At 40.7% G+C, this 21517-nt stretch overlaps 1 protein-coding gene across 1 annotated transcript in view; it reads right to left on the minus strand.

Moving 5' to 3' along the window:
• LOC148874579 (uncharacterized) overlaps positions 1–21517 on the minus strand; it is a 110909-nt gene that overhangs the window by 33203 nt on the left and 56189 nt on the right. The gene's annotated exons all lie outside the window — the stretch shown is intronic.

Genomic DNA, 21517 nt, shown 5'->3' on the forward strand with positions numbered 1-21517 from the left:
TCAATGATTGGATGATTGGTTTACTATATTGATATGATTCTTACTTAGTAAGTCACTATAATTCAAAAGAAAAAGAAAACAGGCAAACAAAAAGAGGAATCCCAATCTAATCAAAATGTATGGTAACGAAAAAAAAAAGAAAAAAAAAATCTAAATGACAAGTAAATGACGTACATAATGAAAAGATGAATAGACAAAAATAGAGACATAGAGAAGAATACCTTTTCTTGGTATTTGGTGGCACACCTAGATCCCCCATAGGAGCCATTTGAATAGCACATCACCACACAATTACACCCCCCCCCCAAAGTCAGTGGTAGCAGGAATCAAATCCACGCCTCTGCTGGGACAAACTAGCTAATGTACCAACTGAGCGACCCCTCAGTTGGCTAGAAGAATACCTATTTAAGTCTCTTAATCTTCTCTTGTTGTTCTATATGGTTGTTTGCTATGGTTTCTAAGCCTAAAATTTCAATGATACTTTTAACAATTCCTTAATGTTTATTAACGACTAACTCCATTTTTTTAGAAAATTTCCTCAACTTTTTATGTTTTACAAATGTTTTAGCAAAATAAGCAAAATATCCCCGAAATTTCCCCAGCAATGCATGGGGAATTGTCTCCATTGATATCAAAATTTCAAACCGTCCTTACAAGCATTCCTCCCTAAAACTATTTGTTTACATTTAGGGGAGCTCATTCTTAAACAAGCCCGAAAGCCCGACCTGGGAAATTTGTGGTCTAGGCCTGAGAATGAGAGTAGTACCAGAAATTGTAAATGAATAAAGTACATAATTGATTCATGTCATTGTGGTGTGTTTCTATGTAATACCCTTAAATTGGACACTTAATGAGACTCGTGTTAGTTTAGAATCTTCACAGCCATTGGATAGATCTGGGGAGATTTATCCTGCCAATGCTGACACTGATGTATCACCAAGTTGGTTGGGGTGGCTTGTCTCAACTGCCAGGGTGAGACCTGAGGTACATGCAGTGTGGGTTTTCTTGAAACCCTGAACCGAACCAAAATTCCAGTATTACCCTGAACCTTGGATATAGATGGGCAAAACTGGAATGTTACACCTAACCCCTAGACTCGATTATGGTACTGCACTAGGTGTCGGATCGGGCTGTCTTTGATATGCCAATCAGTGAGATCCTTAAAGGGGGTCAAAACCTAGGTATGTTGGGACAATTTGAGAATTCATCTGAGTGGGTGATCATAGTGACGAGATCAGCCCCTTTGTCGGACAAAGTGAATGATCGGGGATGCACTATCTCTTATAGAAACCTAAACTACCGGTAGTTGATTTCAACCGTTGAAATTTGTTTTGCAAAATATATTTTATACATATATATTATGGTTTCAAAATGTTTGCAAAATGTTTTAATTCCCGGGATCCATGTGAGTAGAGAGTGCAGCACTATTCCTTGCAGCCGAGGGAGAGGTCCTCTCTTGTCGGGCAGTGTTTGATCAATATGGGCTGAGAGGTTAAGTGTAAGACCATTGAGGGTAATATCTGATGAGCTAATCTTGCATCTGCCCACAGTCCTTGGGTTTTCATAAGGTGGCTGGACCCAATGACCATTTAGTGTAAATGTTGGGCCCGTTAAGAGCCCATGGTGGACTCAGGGGTTCACTGTCTCCTATAGTGAATTCGGCCAAACCTTGTAACAAAGGCTGAGCTGAACCCATGTGGCTGATGTGTAGATCAATGTTTGGGTCCCACGCCATACAAGGAGAGCCAACTGGGCAACAGGTTAAGAGGTTAAGTGAGCACATAAACTTAATGGGCCTAAAGCCCAAATCGAACTGGGTTAATTAGATTAATTAAATAAGGACAGATCTGGGTTTGGATCAGTAGATAAGGATAAGAGGATAAGTCTTATCCACTTAAAGAGTCCAGATTCAAATAAAGATTTGGATCAGGAAACTCCTAATTTGATTAGGATTAAGATGATCTTAAACTGCAAATAAGATAAGGGATTAACCTTATCACCTAAAGAGTCCAGATCCAAATAAAGATTTGGATCAGGAAACTCCTAATCAGATTAGGAGGTTGTCTCTTTAAGGTTATAAATAAGAGAGCAGGGAGGACATGCAATAGACACCAGACAGACACAAAAAAGTGCAGAGTTCTTCCCTGTTCTTGCCGCCCCTACCCAGTTCGATCTCCACTTGTGGGAGTGATCAAGAATTTGTTCTTGATATTGCTTCTTGGCAGAAGAAGCAATCTGAAGTCGTGCTCACCAGCCCTCAACTCCATTCTTGCTGAAGAATTCGGTTCTTGCTGAAGATTCTGAAAGAATGGTAGGATCCATCTAATGAACGCCACAAAGGTTGTGGAATTGGTGGGCGAATTTCAAAAATTTTCCTACCTTCCCCCAACTGGGAATCGTATTCCCTAAATTTATAATACAATATTCAAGGATCCTACTTGAACCATAATCGAACCAGATCTGAACCAAAAAGAAACAGGGAGGATTATACCTGATCCGGAGAAACAGTATCTCCCAAAGTTGGTGTTCACGCCCAAAGAAGACACCAAGATCCGCTCCTGCTGAAGATGACACAACTGTGGGTGGAACGGAACCAACAGGGTGCGTCCTACACATTGGATCCTTTGCAAGAATCCTCTGGAAACTCTGAACACTGAATCTTTTTCAGTCTTTTCTGCAAGACTGGTGTCAAGAACTGATTTCTTGACTTTTTTCCCACCAATCTCCAAGTTCCAGGGCAATACTGGAAATCTGGTCCGGTTCAAGGATTCAAGTAGTCCCATACTGCATGTGCCTTGGGTCTTACCCTGGTGGCCGAGACAAGCCATCCCAACACTTGATGGCACACCAGTATCAGCCTTGGCAGGATAAATCTCCCTAGACTTATCAAATGGCTGTGAACATTTAAAACTAACACGAGTCTCTATAAGTGTCCAATTTTAGGGTCTTACACAGAATTATACCAAACATCATGAATCAAACATGCACTTTATTTATTTTCACTAAATAACAAAAGTACATCAACTCGGATTGAAGCTAAGGGCATTCAAAACTGTCTAACAGATTCGTCCTGCTGATCCTGTTTCACCTCACACTATCATATTTAGTGGAAGCAGTTTTTGGTTTTCTCTTTGGGCGTGAACACCTTCATTGGGAGTTACTGCTACTCCGTATCAAGTATATCCATCTCCTCCCTTTTGGTTTCAGATCTGGTCTGGTTTGGTTCAAGATTGATCCTTGAAAATGCAATTTTCTAAAATAGCAAATGCGATTCCCATATGGGAGAGAGAAATTTTTGAAATTTCGCCCAACCTTCCTACAGGGTTTGGCCATCCATATGATGGATCTCTCATCCCTTCAAAGTATTATGGATTTAGTATTCTAGTATAAAGTTCTTATAAAGTTTTTTTTTTCTAATAAAGTGTTATAGCAATGTATTTTTTTTAATTTAGTTTTGATTATGAGGTTCACTTGCTTGACAACTCTTCTTAGGTCTAGTATTTTTTTTCAAAGTTAATGTAATGAGAAGAAAATTCGTTTTGTACTGTTATGTTTGAACAAATTGTGAGTTTCTACTGATTTCTGAATTACAAATCTTGTGATAAGATTTTCATATTTTTTGTTTTAATTCTGGTTCTAATGATTATGATGCTTTTCTTCATATTTTAATTATAAATTATTTCTATATTGTGATGTATGTGGCTAGCAAAAAAAGGTGATTACAGCATTAATTCTATTGTTGTTGATGATGTAGATTTGGATGTTAGTACAACTAGTGGTGGCAAATGGGTGGGTTGGGTTGGGTGAGGGTTGAATACCAACCCACCCATGTTGACCTCCTAACCCTGACCCACGCATATGACCATCTAACCTAATGCAAAGATTAAGAAATTACAAATATTTTAGCAAAAAAAATACAAATATTAAGAAAATTAAGAAAAACAAAAATTGCAGAAAAATAATAAAAGCACAAAAATTGACATAAATTTGCTGAAAAAATACAAAAATTGTAGAAAAAACACAATTCGATAAAAATTTCAGAAAAAACATAGAAAATAATAGAATTTAAAAAAATCATATTTCAACCAAGAAAATAGAAATTGAATAAAATAAATAAATTGATAAAAATTCAAAATAATTATATATTTCAAATTTTCAACTCAAATTGCTTTTTAGAAAAAAAAAATATCTTTGTAGAAAATAAAAAAAAAAAAAATTGATGAGAAAATAGCAATTGTGCGGACGAGCTTCGACATCTGTGTTACAGAACTTGTTCTACTTCAACTCAGCTTCCATCAACAATGGCACTAGAATTTATTATTTCCATTGTTTGCATTGATGTTACAACCAGCAAAGCCCCAAACCCCATCTTTCCCATTCTCAAAGACCAAAACCTGATTTGATTCGTCGAAGATTTGAGATTTGAAAGAAATGGAGGAAATAGGCTTTTGTATGGATGTGGAGGCAGAGAACCTGATCTGATCTACCACCCCCTCCCTTCTATTCAAAACTCAATTTGAAGACTATAGATCATTAATCACTCTTGTAAATCAAATAATTTTTTGATTTCATATCAATCAATTTCCATCTGAACTCAGCTATTAGCCCAAAATCCTTGTACCAAACCCTAAGGCCCATTTTAGAGAGAGAGAGAGAGAGAAAGAGAAAGAGAAAGAGAAAGATAGAGAATGTTGTAGTTGTATAGAGAAGAGAGAAAACGTCCTTTGTTGCATGTTGATGAAATGAAACTTACCTCAAGCATTGAATGACACAGGGAAAAAATGGTAGGATCCATCTAATGGACGCCATAAAGGTTGCAAAATGGGTGGGCGAATTTCAAAAATTTCCTACCTTCTCCCAACTGGGAATCATATTCCCTAAATTTAAAATACAATATTCAAGGATCCTACTTGAACCATAATCAAACCAGATCTGTACCAAAAGACAAATGGGAGGAATATACCTGATCCGGAGAAGCAGTATCTCCCAAAGTTGGTGTTCACGCCCAAAGAATGCTCCAAGATCCGTTCCTGCTGAAGATGACACAGTTGTGGATGGAACAGAACCAGCAAGGTGCGTCCTACACACTGGATCCTTCACAAGAATCCTCTGGAAGTACTAAACACTGAATCCTTTTCAGTCTTTCTTGCAAGACTGATGTCAAGAACAGATTTCTTCACTTTCTTCTCTGCAAAGATCTAATCTTGCAATGGCAGATGGCGGCGGCAGGAGGAGATCTCCAAAACGAAAAAGGCTGAACTGCTTTTTCTGTTTTTCTGGAGAGTACGAATGAATTCTGATCTAAATTCGTAGGAGATATCCTATACCTCTTCAAGGTGGTTCGAAATCTCCTCCTTTCTTCTTGATTAAGAAACCTCCTTTTTAGGAGTTATCCCAATCCAAATCAGTATTTGGATAGGGGATAATCTTAATCCTTTTGCAGATAGAGTTACTTTACTCCTGATCTTATCAGGAGGTTACCAGATTCAAATCTAATTTGAATTTGGTCTCTAAGAGTGGATAAGGCTAAAGGCCCAATCCTTTTACTAACTTTAATCTCAAATTCGCCCCATGGATGGGTGATCATATCAGCCCACCTCGAAATGGGCTTTTGGCCCATTAAGTGTTCAGTGTCTAATTACTTTCCAACCTGCTGCCCAGTTGGGCTTCTTTGTATGGCGTGGGACCCAAGCATTGATCTACACACCAGCCACATGGGTTCGGCCCAGCCTTTAATACAAGGCCCAGCCGAATTCACTGAAAAACTCAATGAGCCCCTTGAGTCCATCATATAGACCCTATGGGCCCAACACTTACATTAAGTGGTCCCTGGGCCAAACCATCTTATAAAAACCCAAGGACTGTGGGCAGGTGCAAGATTAGCCCATCAGGTATTATCCTCAATGGTCTTACACTTAACATCTCAGCCCTTAATGATCAAGCACTGCCCGACAAGAGAAGACCTCTCCCTCGGCAGCAAGGAACAGTGCCGCACTCTCCTCTCACATGGATCCCGGGAATTAAAACCATTTGCAAAGAATTGAAACCGTACATATATATATAAATATATTAATTTTGCAAAACAAAATTCCAACGATTGAAATCAACTGCCAACAGTTTGGTTTCCATCAGAGAGAATGCATTCCCGATCATTACCCATTGTCCGACAAACTGGATGATTCTGTCACTATTATCATCCACTCAGATGAATTCTCAAACTGCCCCAACATACCCAGGTTTTGATCCCCGCTAAGGATCTCACTGATTGGCATATCAAAAGCAGCCTGATCTAACACCTAGTGAAGTGTCATAATCGACTCTAGGGTCAGGTGTAACTTTCCAGTTTTGCCCATCTATCTCCAAGGTCCAGGGCAATACTGGAAATCTGGTCCGGTTCAAGGATTCAAGTAATCCCATACTGCATGTGCCTCGGGTCTTACCGTGGTGGCTGAGATAGGCCATCCCAACACTTGGTGGCACACCATCATCAGCCTTGGCAGGATAAATCTCCCCAGACTTATCCAACGGCTGTGAACATTTAAAACTAACACGAGTCTCTATAAATGTCCAGTTTTAGGGTTTTACACACAATTAAACCAATCAATATGAATCAAACATGCACTTTATTTATTTCCACTAAATAACAAAAGTACATCAAATCAGATTGAAGCTAAGGGCATACAAAATTGTCTAACAGCTCCCACTTGCACTTAGGTCCAATCTGGTACAAGCCGGAGTCCCATACTTTCCACGTGTTTCTCAAACACCTTCTGTGTCAGTGGCTTAGTCAATGGGTCTACCACATTCTCCGCTGATGCTACCTCTTGCTATCATCCTCCCGTAGGTCCAGTGTTGTCATACAACAATGGAATGGGTGATGTGCTGAATTCCAAATTCATGAATGAACACCTTCATTCATAAGGCAGCATCACTTACGGCAATGCGCTCGGATTGGGTTGTGGACTATTAATTTGCAACTTAGGACCCCTGTTTGCTGACATTCAGGAAACAACACACGATCCTATCGTGAAAATATACCCAGATGTAGACTTTCTATCATCTGGATCCGACTGGAAATCGGCATCGGTATACCCTAGAACTTGCAGTGAACTACCATCGAATACCAGACAAAACTCTTTCGTCCTTCGAAGGTATTTGATTATGTTCTTCACAACAGTCCAATGCTCCTACCCTGGGTTTGCCTGGAATCTGCTTACTACACTCACCGCCTGAGCAATGTCAGGGCGAGTGCACAGCATGGCATACATGATGCTCCCTACGGCTGAGGCATAGGGAACGTCTCTCATGCTCTCAATCTCCTCAGAAGTCTTGAAAGACATCTTCTTGGAGAGAGTGACTCCGTGCCTGAAAGGAACGTTTCCTTTCTTGGAGTTCTCCATGCTGTACCTCTTGACAATTTTGTCAATGTAAGCAGCCTGGGATAATCCAATTATCCGCTTCGATCTATCTCTATAGAGTCGAAGACCCAGTATGTATGAAGCTTCTCCAAGATCTTTCATGGAGAACTGCTGTGATAGCCATACCTTGACCGAAGTCAACATTCCTACATCATTCCCAATGAGTAGGATATCGTCCACGTACAACACTAAAAAGGTGATCTTATCCCCACTGGACTTCCTGTAAACACAGGGCTCATCCGGATTCTGCTCAAAGTCAAACGTTTTGACTGTAGAATCAAAACGGATGTTCCAACTCCTAGAAGCCTGCTTAAGTCCATATATGGATCTATTAAGTTTACATACCATGTGTTCCTAACCAGCAGCAATGAAGCCTTGCGGCTGCTGCATGTAGATATCTTCACTAAGATCTCCATTCAGGAACGCGGTTTTGACATCCATTTGCCAAATCTCATAGTCATGGTACGCTGCTACAGCTAGCAGGATCCTAATGGATTTAAGCATGGCCACGGGCGACAAGGTTTCCTCATAGTCGATGCCTTCTTTCTGAGTATACCCTTTCGCCACCAAGCGAGCTTTAAAGGTCTCAATCCTGCCATCGGGGCCCTTCTTCCTCTTGTAGATCCATTTGCAACCAATTGCTTTTACCCCGAGGGGCGGATCCACTAGAGTCCAGACTCCATTGGTCTCCATTGAGTCCATTTCAGTTCTCGTGGCCTCCACCCACTTCTGGGAGTCTATGTCTAACATAGCTTCCGCGTAAGTCACGGGATCCTCTTCACTAGTCAAGGTTTCCACCAGGTAACTATCCTGGTCATAACCATATCGAACTGGTGGTCTGGATACCCAGGTGGTTCTTCTAGGTTGGTCATTACCTGTAATTTGTGGGACATCTCCCACTGCTCCTGAGCTTTCCTCATCAAGAACTATTTCTTGACGATGGGTGTCTAGGATGTAATCGGATTCTAAGAACTGGGCGTTTCGACTGCAGAACACTTTCTGCTCACTCGGGTCATAGAATAGATAACCCACCGAATCCTTTGGGTAGCCTATAAACAGGCAACGACTGGTTTTAGATTCCAACTTGTCCGCACTTGTTCTTTTAACGTGTGCAGGACAACCCCAAATCTTCAAATGTCTTACACTTGGCTTCCTTCCGGTCCAAAGTTCATATGGAGTTTTCAGAACTGATTTGGTTGGAACCCGATTCAGTACGTAGATAGCAGTCTCTAATGCGTATCCCCAAAAGGATGTAGGTAATTGTGAGCGTACGAGAAGTGACCGGACCATGTCTAACAAGGTCCTATTCCTCATCTCTGAGACACCATTGAGTTGAGGTGTAGCAGGAGGAGCTAATTGTGACACTATCCCATTGGCCTTTAAGTAGTCCCTGAATTCGTCAGAGAGATACTCGCCACCTCGATCTGATCGAAGGGCCTTAATTTCTCTCCCTAACTGTTTCTCGACTTCCTGTCTGAACTCTTTGAACTTTTCAAATGATTCAGACTTATATCTCATTAGGTACACGTAACCATATCGTGAAAAATCATCTGTAAAGGTGATGAAGTACACGTGTTGATTCCGTGTCCTAACACTCAGGGGACCACATACATCAGTATGTATTAGGTCAAGTGTGCCTTCAGATCTTTCAGGCTTACCGTCAAATGGCCGCTTAGACATCTTACCTTGAAGGCAAGGTTCACAAGTGGGAAGATTTTCTACAGTTAGAAAATCCAAAGGACCATCATTTACCAACCTTGTGATTCGGTCAATACTGATATGGCCAAGTCGGTAATGCCAGAGGCACGTGGGACTTACTGTATCACGATTCCTTTTCTTGGGATTTTCGACCGACGTAGTTTCGGTTAAGTTAGTTTCCAGAGAAGGATGTAGAACATAGAGACCGTTCTCTTGTTCCCCGCATGCGATGAATTTATTATTCCGTTTAACAGTAATCACATTACTAAAATAAACAGTATATCCATCAGCACACAGTTTTGAAACAGAAATTAAATTTCTTCTCAAGTTCTGTACATAAAGACAATCTTTAAGTACAAGTATTCTTTCTTTAAACACTAATTCTACGGTTCCTATTGCCGCTGCTGCAACACTTGCAGTTGTTCCCAAGAATAATGTCACTTCACCTTCACTCAACCTTCTGCTAACTTTGAACCCCTGCAGTGAGTTACACGCATGAGTTGAAGCCCCGGAGTCAACACACCAGGACACAGAAGTAACTAACATGTTAGTTTCTATGACACAAGTTTCGATGTTACCTTTCTTAGATTCTAGGTAGGCAGGACAATTCCTCTTCCAGTGGCCGGTCTGCTTGCAGAAGTGACAGACATCAGATGCCTTGTTCTTCTTCTGCTTCTTAGGAATGGTAGCCTTCTTCTGAGGCTTCTTTGCCGTTCTCTTTTTATTGCCCGATTTGTTAGCTTCAGCAAGCATAACTACAGGCTCATCCTTCTTGAGTAGATCCTCGGCTCTCTGCAACATATTGCTGAGTTCCTAGACGCTGACATTCAGCTTATTCATATTGTAGTTCATTGTGAACGCATTGAAGGAAGAGGGCAAAGAATTGAGGATGGCATCCACTTGCGTGCCAAGATCTAGCCCGGATCCAAGAGCTTCAAGTTCGTTAATGTAACCCATCATCCGAAGACAATGGTCATGAACTTTCTGCCCTTTGGTCATCTGCGCGGTCATGAACAATTTCAGGACCTTCTGTCGAGTAGAACGGTTCTGCTCTTCATACATTGTTCTTAGACTGTCCAATATGTCCTTGGCTAGTTCGATCTGATCGAACTGCCTCTGTATTGAGTTGTCTAATGAGGCAACGACAAAGCAGCGGGCTAGGGAGTTCTTATCCTCCCACTCTTGGTGGTCCCTCCTACGGGCCTCAGAAGCCCTATCACCCGGACGTTCCGGTGCAAGATTTTTCACCACCTTATCTAACTTTTCGGAAATTAGGACCAGCATAAGATTTCTGTACCAGCTGGCATAGTTTGGGCCCTTAAGCTTGTTATCGTCTAGAAGCTTTGCAAATTGACCGTTTGCCATTTTCTGATAAAATAGCAAAATCATTAGTCCACAACCTTAGTTTGATTCATGTTACCTACATAGATATGGCGTTTAATCTATGTTCCATTCCCATTTGTTCAACTCTGAGATTTCCCTCCTTTCTCAGTGACGGAGACGACGAAATGTCTCTGGAAATGTGAGAAATCACATGGGGTGCGTGAAGCCAACTGTTTCAGCTGCATAACCTCACCACCTTTCTGTGACGGATCATATCCACTCATCAAATGAGTTTCCCTTTGGCCTCTGTCAGACAAGGTTCAGAGCCGTTTTCAGGTAAACCTTTCTGTCCAGTGAGTGCTTACCCATCATATTCAGGTTACGCCAAGGTACCGTGAGAGAGTTCCCATTTTCTGGTGAAGCCCCTCCCACATCGGTCTATGACGCCCCTATCATCTTATGAAACACTCTAATAGATCCAACAGCAAATGGATAGCCCAATTTTATGGTGTGTTTCCTCATTACTGAAGGACCCATCATTGTGCTAATGACGGAAGGCCTTTAGAGAGTCCATCACATGGGTCTCCCTATCACAAGCATTCATATTTGCTGGAGGGAACAAAAACGCCCTAGTTTTAATTTAGGTCAAACCAGAGTGGCTCCCACTGACTTTCATAAAGTCAGATTTCTGGTGGGCCTTAATCGGCTAGGGGTTCCGTACGCATCCATTTTCAGGGTTGTGGGGCCCACCAAGCAAAGAGGGGTCATCCAATGACCTTGAAGGACACTATGGCAATGATGTGCATTCAGCCATGGTGTGCGCAAGAGCCACCAACGAGTCTTCATGGGCCAAGTACTTATGGCCCATGGTCGCAGCACATCAAACATCCAAACATCACATGTAAAGGAGGAATTGATCCAATCAATTAACTGCTGTAAAGCCCATTGAAAAGCCCATTTAAAATCTAAATCATTAACAATTAATGACTACTAGGTGTATGGGCTGAATCGCAGATAGCAGTTCGGCCCATACAGCTTATCTCACAGTAATGGGCCTTTTGCAGTTTTAACCCTTTAAAACTGGGCTTTACAGGTGGGCCGAATTAATCCCTGTAATTGAACATCAGATTTGGAACAGCAAGTGTGAGAAATACAGACTGAAAAACAGTCCCTATCGAACCCCAGATTCGGTCCAAACAGTTTTAGTCCAATCTAGTCCGAGAGGATCCAAAACTGATTTTCAATTCAAGAATTAATTCATAAAAGATCTGAAATTAATCATTTTGATTTCAAACAATCACAAATCAAACTATGGACTATTCGCACCACCTGCAAAACGGAGGTTAATCACAAGGGTTGCAGTTTCACAAACTGCAAATCGCAGAAAGCGATTTCTTCAACTGCAAATATCAAGCGCCGCCTTCTTCTTCCTTCTTCTTTAATCAAGAAAAAAATAACAGAAATCCTATTTCTATTAATTACATTCTTGATCAAATCCTATACATTCAGTCTAAAATAAAATAAAAAAAATTATTTACAAACTGAATATAAATAAATAGAAAGAAAAAGGGTGCGCAGACTATCTGCGCCAAATCTGCACTGCGATCTCCAGGTTCGAACAGTCCATTAAATCAAAATAAATAAAGAACAATTCTAAATAAATTTTGGATTTAATAAAAAATAATTTCAGATCAATCGCCCTTAACAAGAAACAGTTTCTTGAAATAAAGAAACAATCTGCGCAAATCCTGAAAGAACACCTTCTATCCATCTGCGCAGGGGTCAGATCTGATTTTCTTTTGGTTCAAAATTCGAACCTGTGGCTCTGATACCACTGAAAGAATGGTAGGATCCATCTAATGGACGCCATAAAGGTTGCGGAATGGGTGGGCGAATTTCAAAAATTTCCTACATTCTCTCAACTGGGAATCATATTTCCTAAATTTAGAATACAATATTCAAGGATCCTACTTGAACCATAATCAAACCAGATCTGTACCAAAAGATAAATGGGAGGAATATACCTGATCCGGAGAAGCAGTATCTCCCAAAGTTGGTGTTCACGCCCAAAGAATGCTCCAAGATCCGTTCCTGCTGAAGATGACACAGCTGTGAATGGAACAGAACCAGCAAGGTGCGTCCTACACACTGGATCCTTCACAAGAATCCTCTGGAAGTACTAAACACTGAATCCTTTTCAGTCTTTCTTGCAAGACTGATGTCAAGAACAGATTTCTTCACTTTCTTCTCTGCAAAGATCTAATCTTGCAATGGCAGATGGCGGCGGCAGGAGGAGATCTCCAAAACGAAAAAGGCTGAACTGCTTTTTCTGTTTTTCTGGAGAGTATGAATGAATTCTGATCTGAATTCGCAGGAGATATCCTATACCTCTTCAAGGTGGTTTGAAATCTCCTCCGTTCTTGATTAAGAAACCTCCTTTTTAGGAGTTATCCCAATCCAAATTAGTATTTGGATAGGGGATAATCTTAATCCTTTTGCAGATAGAGTTACTTTACTCCTGATCTTATCAGGAGGTTACCAGATTCAAATCTAATTTGAATTTGGTCTCTAAGAGTGGATAAGGCTAAAGGCCCAATCCTTTTACTAACTTTAATCTCAAATTCGCCCCATGGATGGGTGATCATATCAGCCCACCTCGAAATGGGCTTTTGGCCCATTAAGTGTTCAGTGTCTAATTACTTTCCAATCTGCTCCCCAGTTGGGCTTCTTTGTATGGCGTGGGACCCAAGCATTGATCTACACACCAGCCACATGGGTTCGGCCCAGCCTTTAATACAAGGCCCAGCCGAATTCACTGAAAAACTCAAAGAACCCCTTGAGTCCATCATATGGACCCTATGGGCCCAACACTTACATTAAGTGGTCCCTGGGCCAAGCCATCAAAAACTTAGGGACTGTGGGCAGGTGCAAGATTAGCCCATCAGGTAATATCCTCAAAGGTCTTACACTTAACCTCTCAGCCCTTAATGATCAAGCACTGCCCGACAAGAGAGGACCTCTCCCTCGGCTGCAAGGAACAGTGCCGCACTCTCCTCTCACATGGATCCCGGGAATTAAAACCATTTGCAAAGAATTGAAACCGTACATATATATATAAATATATTAATTTTGCAAAACAAAATTCCAACGATTGAAATCAACTGTCGGCAGTTTGGTTTCCATCAGAGAGAGTGCATTCCCGATCATTACCCTTTGTCCGACAAAGTGGCTGATTTTGTCACTATGATCATCCACTCAGATGAATTCTCAAACTGCCCCAACATACCCAGGTTTTGATCCCCGCTAAGGATCTCACTGATTGGCATATCAAAGGCAGCCTGATCCAACACCTAGTGAAGTGTCATAATCGAGTCTAGGGGTCAGGTGTAACTTTCCAGTTTTGCCCATCTATCTCCAAGGTCCAGGGCAATACTGGAAATCTGGTCCGGTTCAAGGATTCAATTAATTCCATACTGCATGTGCCTCGGGTCTTACCCTGGTGGCTGAGACAGACCATCCCAACAGCCTTGGCAGGATAAATCTCCCCAGACTTATCCAACGGCTGTGAATATTTAAAACTAACACGAGTCTCTATAAATGTCCAGTTTTCGGGTTTTACACAGAATTAAACCAAACAACATGAATCAAACATGCACTTTATTTATTTCCACTAAATAACAAGAGTACATCAAATCAGATTGAAGCTAAGGGCATACAAAAACTGTCTAACACACAGCTCACCCTGAGGTTAACTGAAATTTCGAATCCTGAGTAACGTCTCTAATATTTCAAAACCTAAGAAGCTCACCCTCACAACCCAATGGGTACCCTCGACCCAACCCACCCTGACCCTTTCCCCTTGACCCTAATGGGTCACTTGACCCACATTGACCCCTTGTTCAAATGGGTGGGTATGGGTGGATTATCAAGTTGGTGGGTTGGGTGGGTCATGTGGGTTGGGGTCAAGATTGCCAGTCCTAAGTACAACTGTACAAGTAATACTGATTCAGAAAAAAGTAGATCAACTGTTTAGGATGCTTTTGAAAAAATTTACACAACTTTTGTTTCTAAGCAAATGGCTATACGTAAGGCTTATAAAGTAGTTATGTCAACTGACTATATGTGTGGGACAAGTCATGCATCAAAATCTGAATGTATGTAACAAACATCAAAATCATAACACAATAGATGATGCATTTAAATGAAGCAAAAGCTTATGAATCAAAGAGATTATCAAATTCTATGTATTAGTTCCAAATGTGCAACAAATAGTGATTGATAATATTTTCTTGAAGATTGCGTTACCATTTAGTTTTCTTGAATCCCCATACTTTAAATTAACCACAAAAACTGCAAATTTGGAATTTAAAGTGCCATCTAAGCATACTATCAAGCGGGATATTATGAATCATTACAGAGTAGAAAACTTACATGATTTTTTTCTTTTTTTTTGGTATTACACAATACATACTACACATTACAGGTGAATCAGAGCTGGGAAAAAGAAGATTGCAAGTAAGGCCCACTAGTATGGCTGTCAACTAGTCGGGTCTGGGTCGGGACAGGGTGCCCCAATCCTGAACCAATTTGTTCTAAGATGAAGGAGCTAAAGGAGCTGTCCCTATTGAGTAGTAATTTCACTTGGTCCAACTTGCAATCGAACCCAATTTGTTCTAAGCTTGATAGATTCTTATTCATAGTGGATTGAGAAGCACATTAGGAGTGTTGGTTTCGAAGGCTTTACCTAAGATAACATCCGGTTATTGGCCTATCTCCATATCCAAGGAATAAGGATGAATTAAGAGAAAACGGTTCAGTCCCTTCTCAATTTGAGAATATGTGGCTTTGTCACCCAGGGTTCAGAGAAAAGGTTAAGGTATGGTGGACAAAGAGTAACCCTAGCAAACATTGGGAGGGTATGAGATTCCATCATAAGCTCAAAGAGTTTAAAGCAAAAATCAAGGTATAGAATGTACAGAATTTTGGGAAACTAGAAGAAAAAAAGCAAGAAGTAATTGATAATATTGAGCTTCTGGAGAGTATAGAAAATGAAGGAATCTTTGGAAAAAGAGAGAAGTAGGAGAAAGGGAGACTAAGAAAGGAACTAGAGGAAATCCTAATCCAAAGAACAAATAAGTTAGAGATAGAAGTCTAGGCAAACTTGGATAAAAGAGGGGGATAGAAACACTAAATTATTGCATGCTTTAGCAATAGAGGAAGAAAAAACCTTATCTTTAAAATAGAAGTTGAAGGTGAGACTATTGATCGACAAAGTGGAATTGCAAGAACCTTTGTGAACCATTTCAAGTTGATTTTTGGAAAACCTCTAATTGGAAAGCTTTGTGTGGAAGAATTAGAGTGGCCAAGGGTATTAGGAGAGAAAAGAGTTGGCTAGAAAGAAGGTTTTATTTAGAGGAAATAAAGGAAGCAATTTTTGCAAAGGATAGATCTAAAGCACCAGGTCCAAATGGGTTTACTATGACCTTCTACCAGGGTTATTGGGACATTTTGGTGGAGGATATCCAAAAGGTGTTTAATGAATTTTTTTAGCAAAGGGGTAATAAATATGTGATTAAATTCTACCTTCATTGCTTTGGTTCCGAAAAAATCTGGGGCAATTCAACTGAAGGATTCTAGGCCCATCAGTCTAATCCATAGCCTATGCAAAATTATTGCTAAGGTGCTGTCAAGAAGAATTAAATGAGTGATTTCTTCCATCATATCCTTAAATCAAGGTGCCTTTGTCATGGATAGGCGGATTGTCGACCAAATCCTTATTTCTAATTAGAGTGTGGAAGAGATGAAAAAGATCTAGAAGGAAAGGTTTCATTTGTAAGCTCAACCTAGAGAAAGCATATGACTTTGTGGAGTGGGAATTCTTGTTGGAAGTGATGAGGAACTTTGGCTCTAGAGATAGGTTGTGCAAGTGGGCTAAAGGCTGCATAAGTACTTGTCATTACTCAATTCTGGCAAATGATATAATAGTGGACCACTTTCAATCCATTAGGAGAATTAGACAAGGGGACTCCCTCTCTCCCCTTCTTATTCACCCTAGTAGCTGAAGTACTAGGTATCCTTGTCCAGAGGGCATATTCGAGGGGTTTAGTGAGAGCTTGGAGATTGGGAAGAGAAAGAGTGCCTACCACTCACTTGCAGTTTGCTAATGATACCATCTTAATTTGTGAAGGAGGTGAACTAAACTGGGTAAGGAATCTGAAGCCAGTGGTTCATGTTTTTGAGATGTCAAATTTGAAAGTTAACTTTTTTGGGTTGTGAGGTTTGCCAGTGGCCAGTGAATTTTTGGAAGTTGTTAGTGGATAGGTTGTCAAGAAGGCTAGCCTCCTAGAAAAGGAATTGTCTCTCTCTTGGTGGAAGAATAACTTTGACCAAATCACCTTTGGCCAATCTGTTGGCCTACTTCCTACTGGTCTTTAAGATGCCTATGAGGAGTTGTGGAAGGTTAGAGAAGTTAATTAGTGATTCCTTGTGGGAGCCTAGAGCGGAAAAAATGATCAAGAGGTTAGATGGGAAGTGGTAAGCAGAGAAGCAAGGATTCAGAGGGTTTAGGAATTGGGAACATTCAGAAGAGAAAGATGGACTTGTTAGGGAATTGGTTGTGGAGATTTCTGATGGATCAGGATAAATTGTGGACAAAGGTGATAAAGAGAATATATGGGCTGGCGGTTGATGGCTAGGACACCAGAGTTTCGGCCTGAGCAACTAGTGCAGCACCTTGGAAAGCTATTCATGCCATCCTTCCTTATTTTCTACTTGTCAAGTATAACTTGTACTCCAGGAATTAAGGTTCTACGAACATGTGTGGGTGGGGGAAGTACTACTTATAGATCAATTCCCATATTTATTCTCCCTTTCTAGGTCTAGGTACAAAAATAAGCCTGCCTCCACCTTTGTTTCCTCCTTTGGTCCAGGGCTTGAGCTTAATTGGGATTTAGGGTTTAGACAAGGTTTTAGAGAATCAGAGTTGGATATGGTGTTTTCTTTGGTTCAGTTACTTCCAAAGGTCTTCTTGGATCCTTCTAAGGTGGACTCTCGGATTCGGACCTTCTCCTCTTCTAGCTCTTTCACTTGTGTCTCCTTTATGAATGCCCTAACAACCTTCTCCTACTGCTATCAATCCCTTTCCTACTAAAGAAGCGTTGGTGAGACTAGTTCCACCTACGGTTGGAGCACTTTGTCGGGAAACAACTCTAGAAAGGATTAATACTTGTAATCAAATTCAAAGAAAGAAGCTATTTTGGTGCTTGTCCCCTAATTAGTGTACCCATTGTAGAGCCAATAGTTAATCTTGCTTTCACCTACTTGAAGGAATGAGAGATCCATCATATGGATGGCTGAACCCTATAGGTAGGTTGGGCAAAATTTCAAAAATTTCTCTCTCCCATCTGGGAATCACATTCCTTGTTTTAAAAAATCTGCATTTTCAAGGATCAATCTTGAACCAAGAATCGGACCAGATCTGAAACCAAAAGGTAGGAGAGGGAGATACCTGATACGAAAAATAGTATCCTCTAATGAAGGTGTTCATGCCCAAAGAAATCTCCAAAGACTACTCCCACTGAATCAGCAGTGTTCTTCCCAAGAACCGAACCCTTCAACAAGAATTCGATGGAGGCTGTGAGCACGACTTCAGATCAGCCTTTCTCCAAAGACTGATATCAAGAACTATTCTTGTTCGCTCCTACAAGAATAGAGACCGAACTGGCAATTGGCAGCAACTAGAGAAGAACGCAGGGAGAAGATGGCACAGTCACACTATTGTTGTCTTCTCTCTATGTGATCTAAGATCTGATGTGATGAGATGAGAAGAACTGAATGGTTCACCCCCTCTTCCTTTAATAGACTTAAAGAGATCAGCTCCTAATCCCATTAGGAGTTTCCATTCAAATCCTTATTTGAATCTAGACTGTCTTTAAGTGATAAGGATAGATCCTTATCTTATCTGCAGATTAGATCAGCCCTCCTAAACTCATTAGGAGGTTTCCAGATCCAAATTTAGATATGGACTCTCTGAGTGGATAGGGATAACTCCATATCCTATCTGCTGATCCAATCCTAGATCCGACCCTCTTTAACTAATCAAATTAGACCAGTTCGAAATGGGCTTTAGGCCCAATAAGTCTATGTGCTCACTAACCCTCCAAACTGTTGCCCAGTTGGGCTTCTTTGTATGGCATGGGACCCAAACATTGATCTACACATCAACCACATGGGTTCAGCCTAGTCTTTGTTACAAGGCCTGGCCAAATTCACTGTTATAGGCAGTGAACCCCGGAGCCCAACACCATGGGCTCTTAACGGGCCCAACACTTATACTAAGTGGTCCCTGGGCCAAGCCACCTTATAAAAACCCAGGGACTGTGGGCAGATGCAAGATTAGCCCATCAGGTATTACCCTCAATGGTCTTACACTTAAACTCTCAGCCCATAATGATCAAACACTACCCAACAAGAGAGGACCTCTCCCTCGGCTACAAGGAACAGTGTTGCACTCTCTACTCACATGGATCCCGGGAATTAAAACATTTTGCAAACATTTTGAAACCGTAATATACATATATATATATATATATGTATATCCGTATATAAATATATTTTGCAAAATAAATTTCAACGATTGAAATCGGCTGCCGGCAGTCTTGGTTTCCATCAGAGAAAGTGCATCCCCGATCATTACCTTTGTCCGACATAGGGGCTGATCCTGTCACTATGATCACCCACTCAGATGAATTCTCAGACTGTCCCAACATACCCAGGTTTTCACCCCCTCTAAGGATCTCACTGATTGGTATATCAAAGACAGCCCAATTTGACACCTAGTGCAGTATCATAATCGAGTCTAGGGGTCAGGTGTAACATTCCAGTTTTGCCCATCAATCTCCAAGGTCCAGGGCAATACTGGAATTCTGGTCCGGTTCAGGGTTTCAAGAAAACCCACACTGCATGTACCTCAGGTCTCACCCTGGCAGCTGAGACAAGCCACCCCAACCAACTTGGCGGCACATCAATGTTAGCCTTGTCAGGATAAATCTCCCTAGATCTATCCAATGGCTGTAAAGATTCTAAACTAACACGAGTCTCATATGTGTCCAGTTTAAGGGTATTACACAGAAACATACCATAATAACATGAATCAAATATGTACTTTATTCATTTACAATAAATGTCATAAAGTACATCACTCTGATTGAAGCTAAGGGCATACACTCTCTAACACTACTAATATCCTGCTCCTTTGTTTCTCCTATTTGGGAGTGGTTTCCCTCTTTATTTGGTTGCAGGTGGACTCCCCCTTCAAGTCTTCAAAGCCTCTTTGTCTATTCTATTGGTAGTTGGACTAAGAAGAGGGAAAGATTCTTGTGGAGGTGCACCAAGGCAATGGTTTGTTGGAAACTTTGGGAGGAAAAGAACCAAAGAATATTTGTTAAAAAAGAGAAAAGCAGAGAGAAAATTGTAAAGGTGATCACTTTGAGGGTGGCCCAGTGGGTAAAGACAATGAAGATATTTGATGACATTTCCTTAGAGACCATTGTAAATAATTGGCAAGAAATAGCATCCTCAGCTCCAAGCAGAATCATCATTCAACCTTCATGGTATCCCTATCGGTAGGCTTTATCAAGCTCAAATTTGATGGGAGCAGTCAAGGTAAACAAGGGCCAACAAGGGTTGGTGGTGTTTTCAAGCCAGAGCAAGGTTTACTAATAGCTCTTTTTTAAGGCCTAACTGGATTTTGAGACTTATTGAGATCTGAAATTTTGGCTTTGTTAGGCGAGGGTGAAAAGGACTAAGGAACTATGGGTTTGTTTGCTTTCTAGGAATAGGGACCTGGGATTGGAATTGGAATGGCCCATTCCAATTCCTACTGTTTGTTTGGCAGGAATGGGATTCCAATTCCCATTCTTAAGGAATGGGATTCCCCCATATGGGGAACGTCCATTCCAAACCCCCTAATAAAATGATAATAACAAAGTACTAATAAAATAATAATATTCATAAAATATTAATAAAGTAACAATAAAATAATAGATAGACAAATACAAAATTGAAAATTTTCAGTTGATTCCCATTCAAACTCCCAATGAACCAAACAACAACAACAACCAGAATTCGATTCTGATTCCTGATTGAACTAAACAGGTGTTAGGAAAAGGTGATTCCAATTCTGATTCCGATTCCGGTCCTGCCCGAAAATCAAATGCACCCTAAATATTAATAGGTTGATCATTGAAGGAGATTCACAAGTGGTAATTGGCTGGCTAGGGAAGGAAAATGATGGGTTATGGACATATTTCCATGAATGAAGACAATTCATGTGGTTAACTCAGGGAATTGAAGTGCATCTGTGACGCACTGGCCAAACAAGGGGTGGAAAGAAGTCATATGTTTTGGGCTACATTGTAATTTTCTCTTCGGGGAAGAGTTAAGAGAGTTTACCTCACCCCACCATTGTATTTAAATAATTTCTCCACTTCTTTATTGAAATTTTTCTGTTATTGATCAAAAAAAAAAAAAAACAGACCCAGAACCATCCTAACTAATATAAGAGAGTTTTCTTTAGTGAAAGTTTTCTGTAATTTTATGTTATTTTTATGTATGTATGTGTTAATCGAGCCAAGCTCACGAGCTTTTGAGCTAAACCTTTTAATGGTTGAGCTCAAGCTCGAATAACTAATCGAGCTTACTGATAACTTTGTATTTTGATGACTTAAGGGCATCATTTCAGGGGTATTTTAGACCTTAGACTAGCTAATATGTACCATTTTTCCGGTTGAATTCAATATTGTGACCTTTGAGGGTCCCTGTGCAAAGTCTAAGGTAAAAACTGGGAAAATTACAGAGTTTCCTGTAGATTTTGGGAAGCTAGTGCGAATTCCAGCTGAGAGAGGGGGTGTTTCTGTGAAAAACTGAGCACAGGAGGGTACCTCCTATCTGCTAAACCCAGAAAGGCACCCCTCCTATTGTATTAGCATACTCCCCTCTCCTTAGCAAACCCTAGGGCGCCTCCCCACTCATTCTTTTTACCTCTAACAAACCCTAGCCGCCCCTAACTGCTAAATCTT

This window comes from Nelumbo lutea, chromosome 1 (genome assembly GCF_056320005.1).
Source record: "Nelumbo lutea isolate HS-2025 chromosome 1, American lotus-T2T, whole genome shotgun sequence".
Taxonomy (NCBI): domain Eukaryota; kingdom Viridiplantae; phylum Streptophyta; class Magnoliopsida; order Proteales; family Nelumbonaceae; genus Nelumbo; species Nelumbo lutea.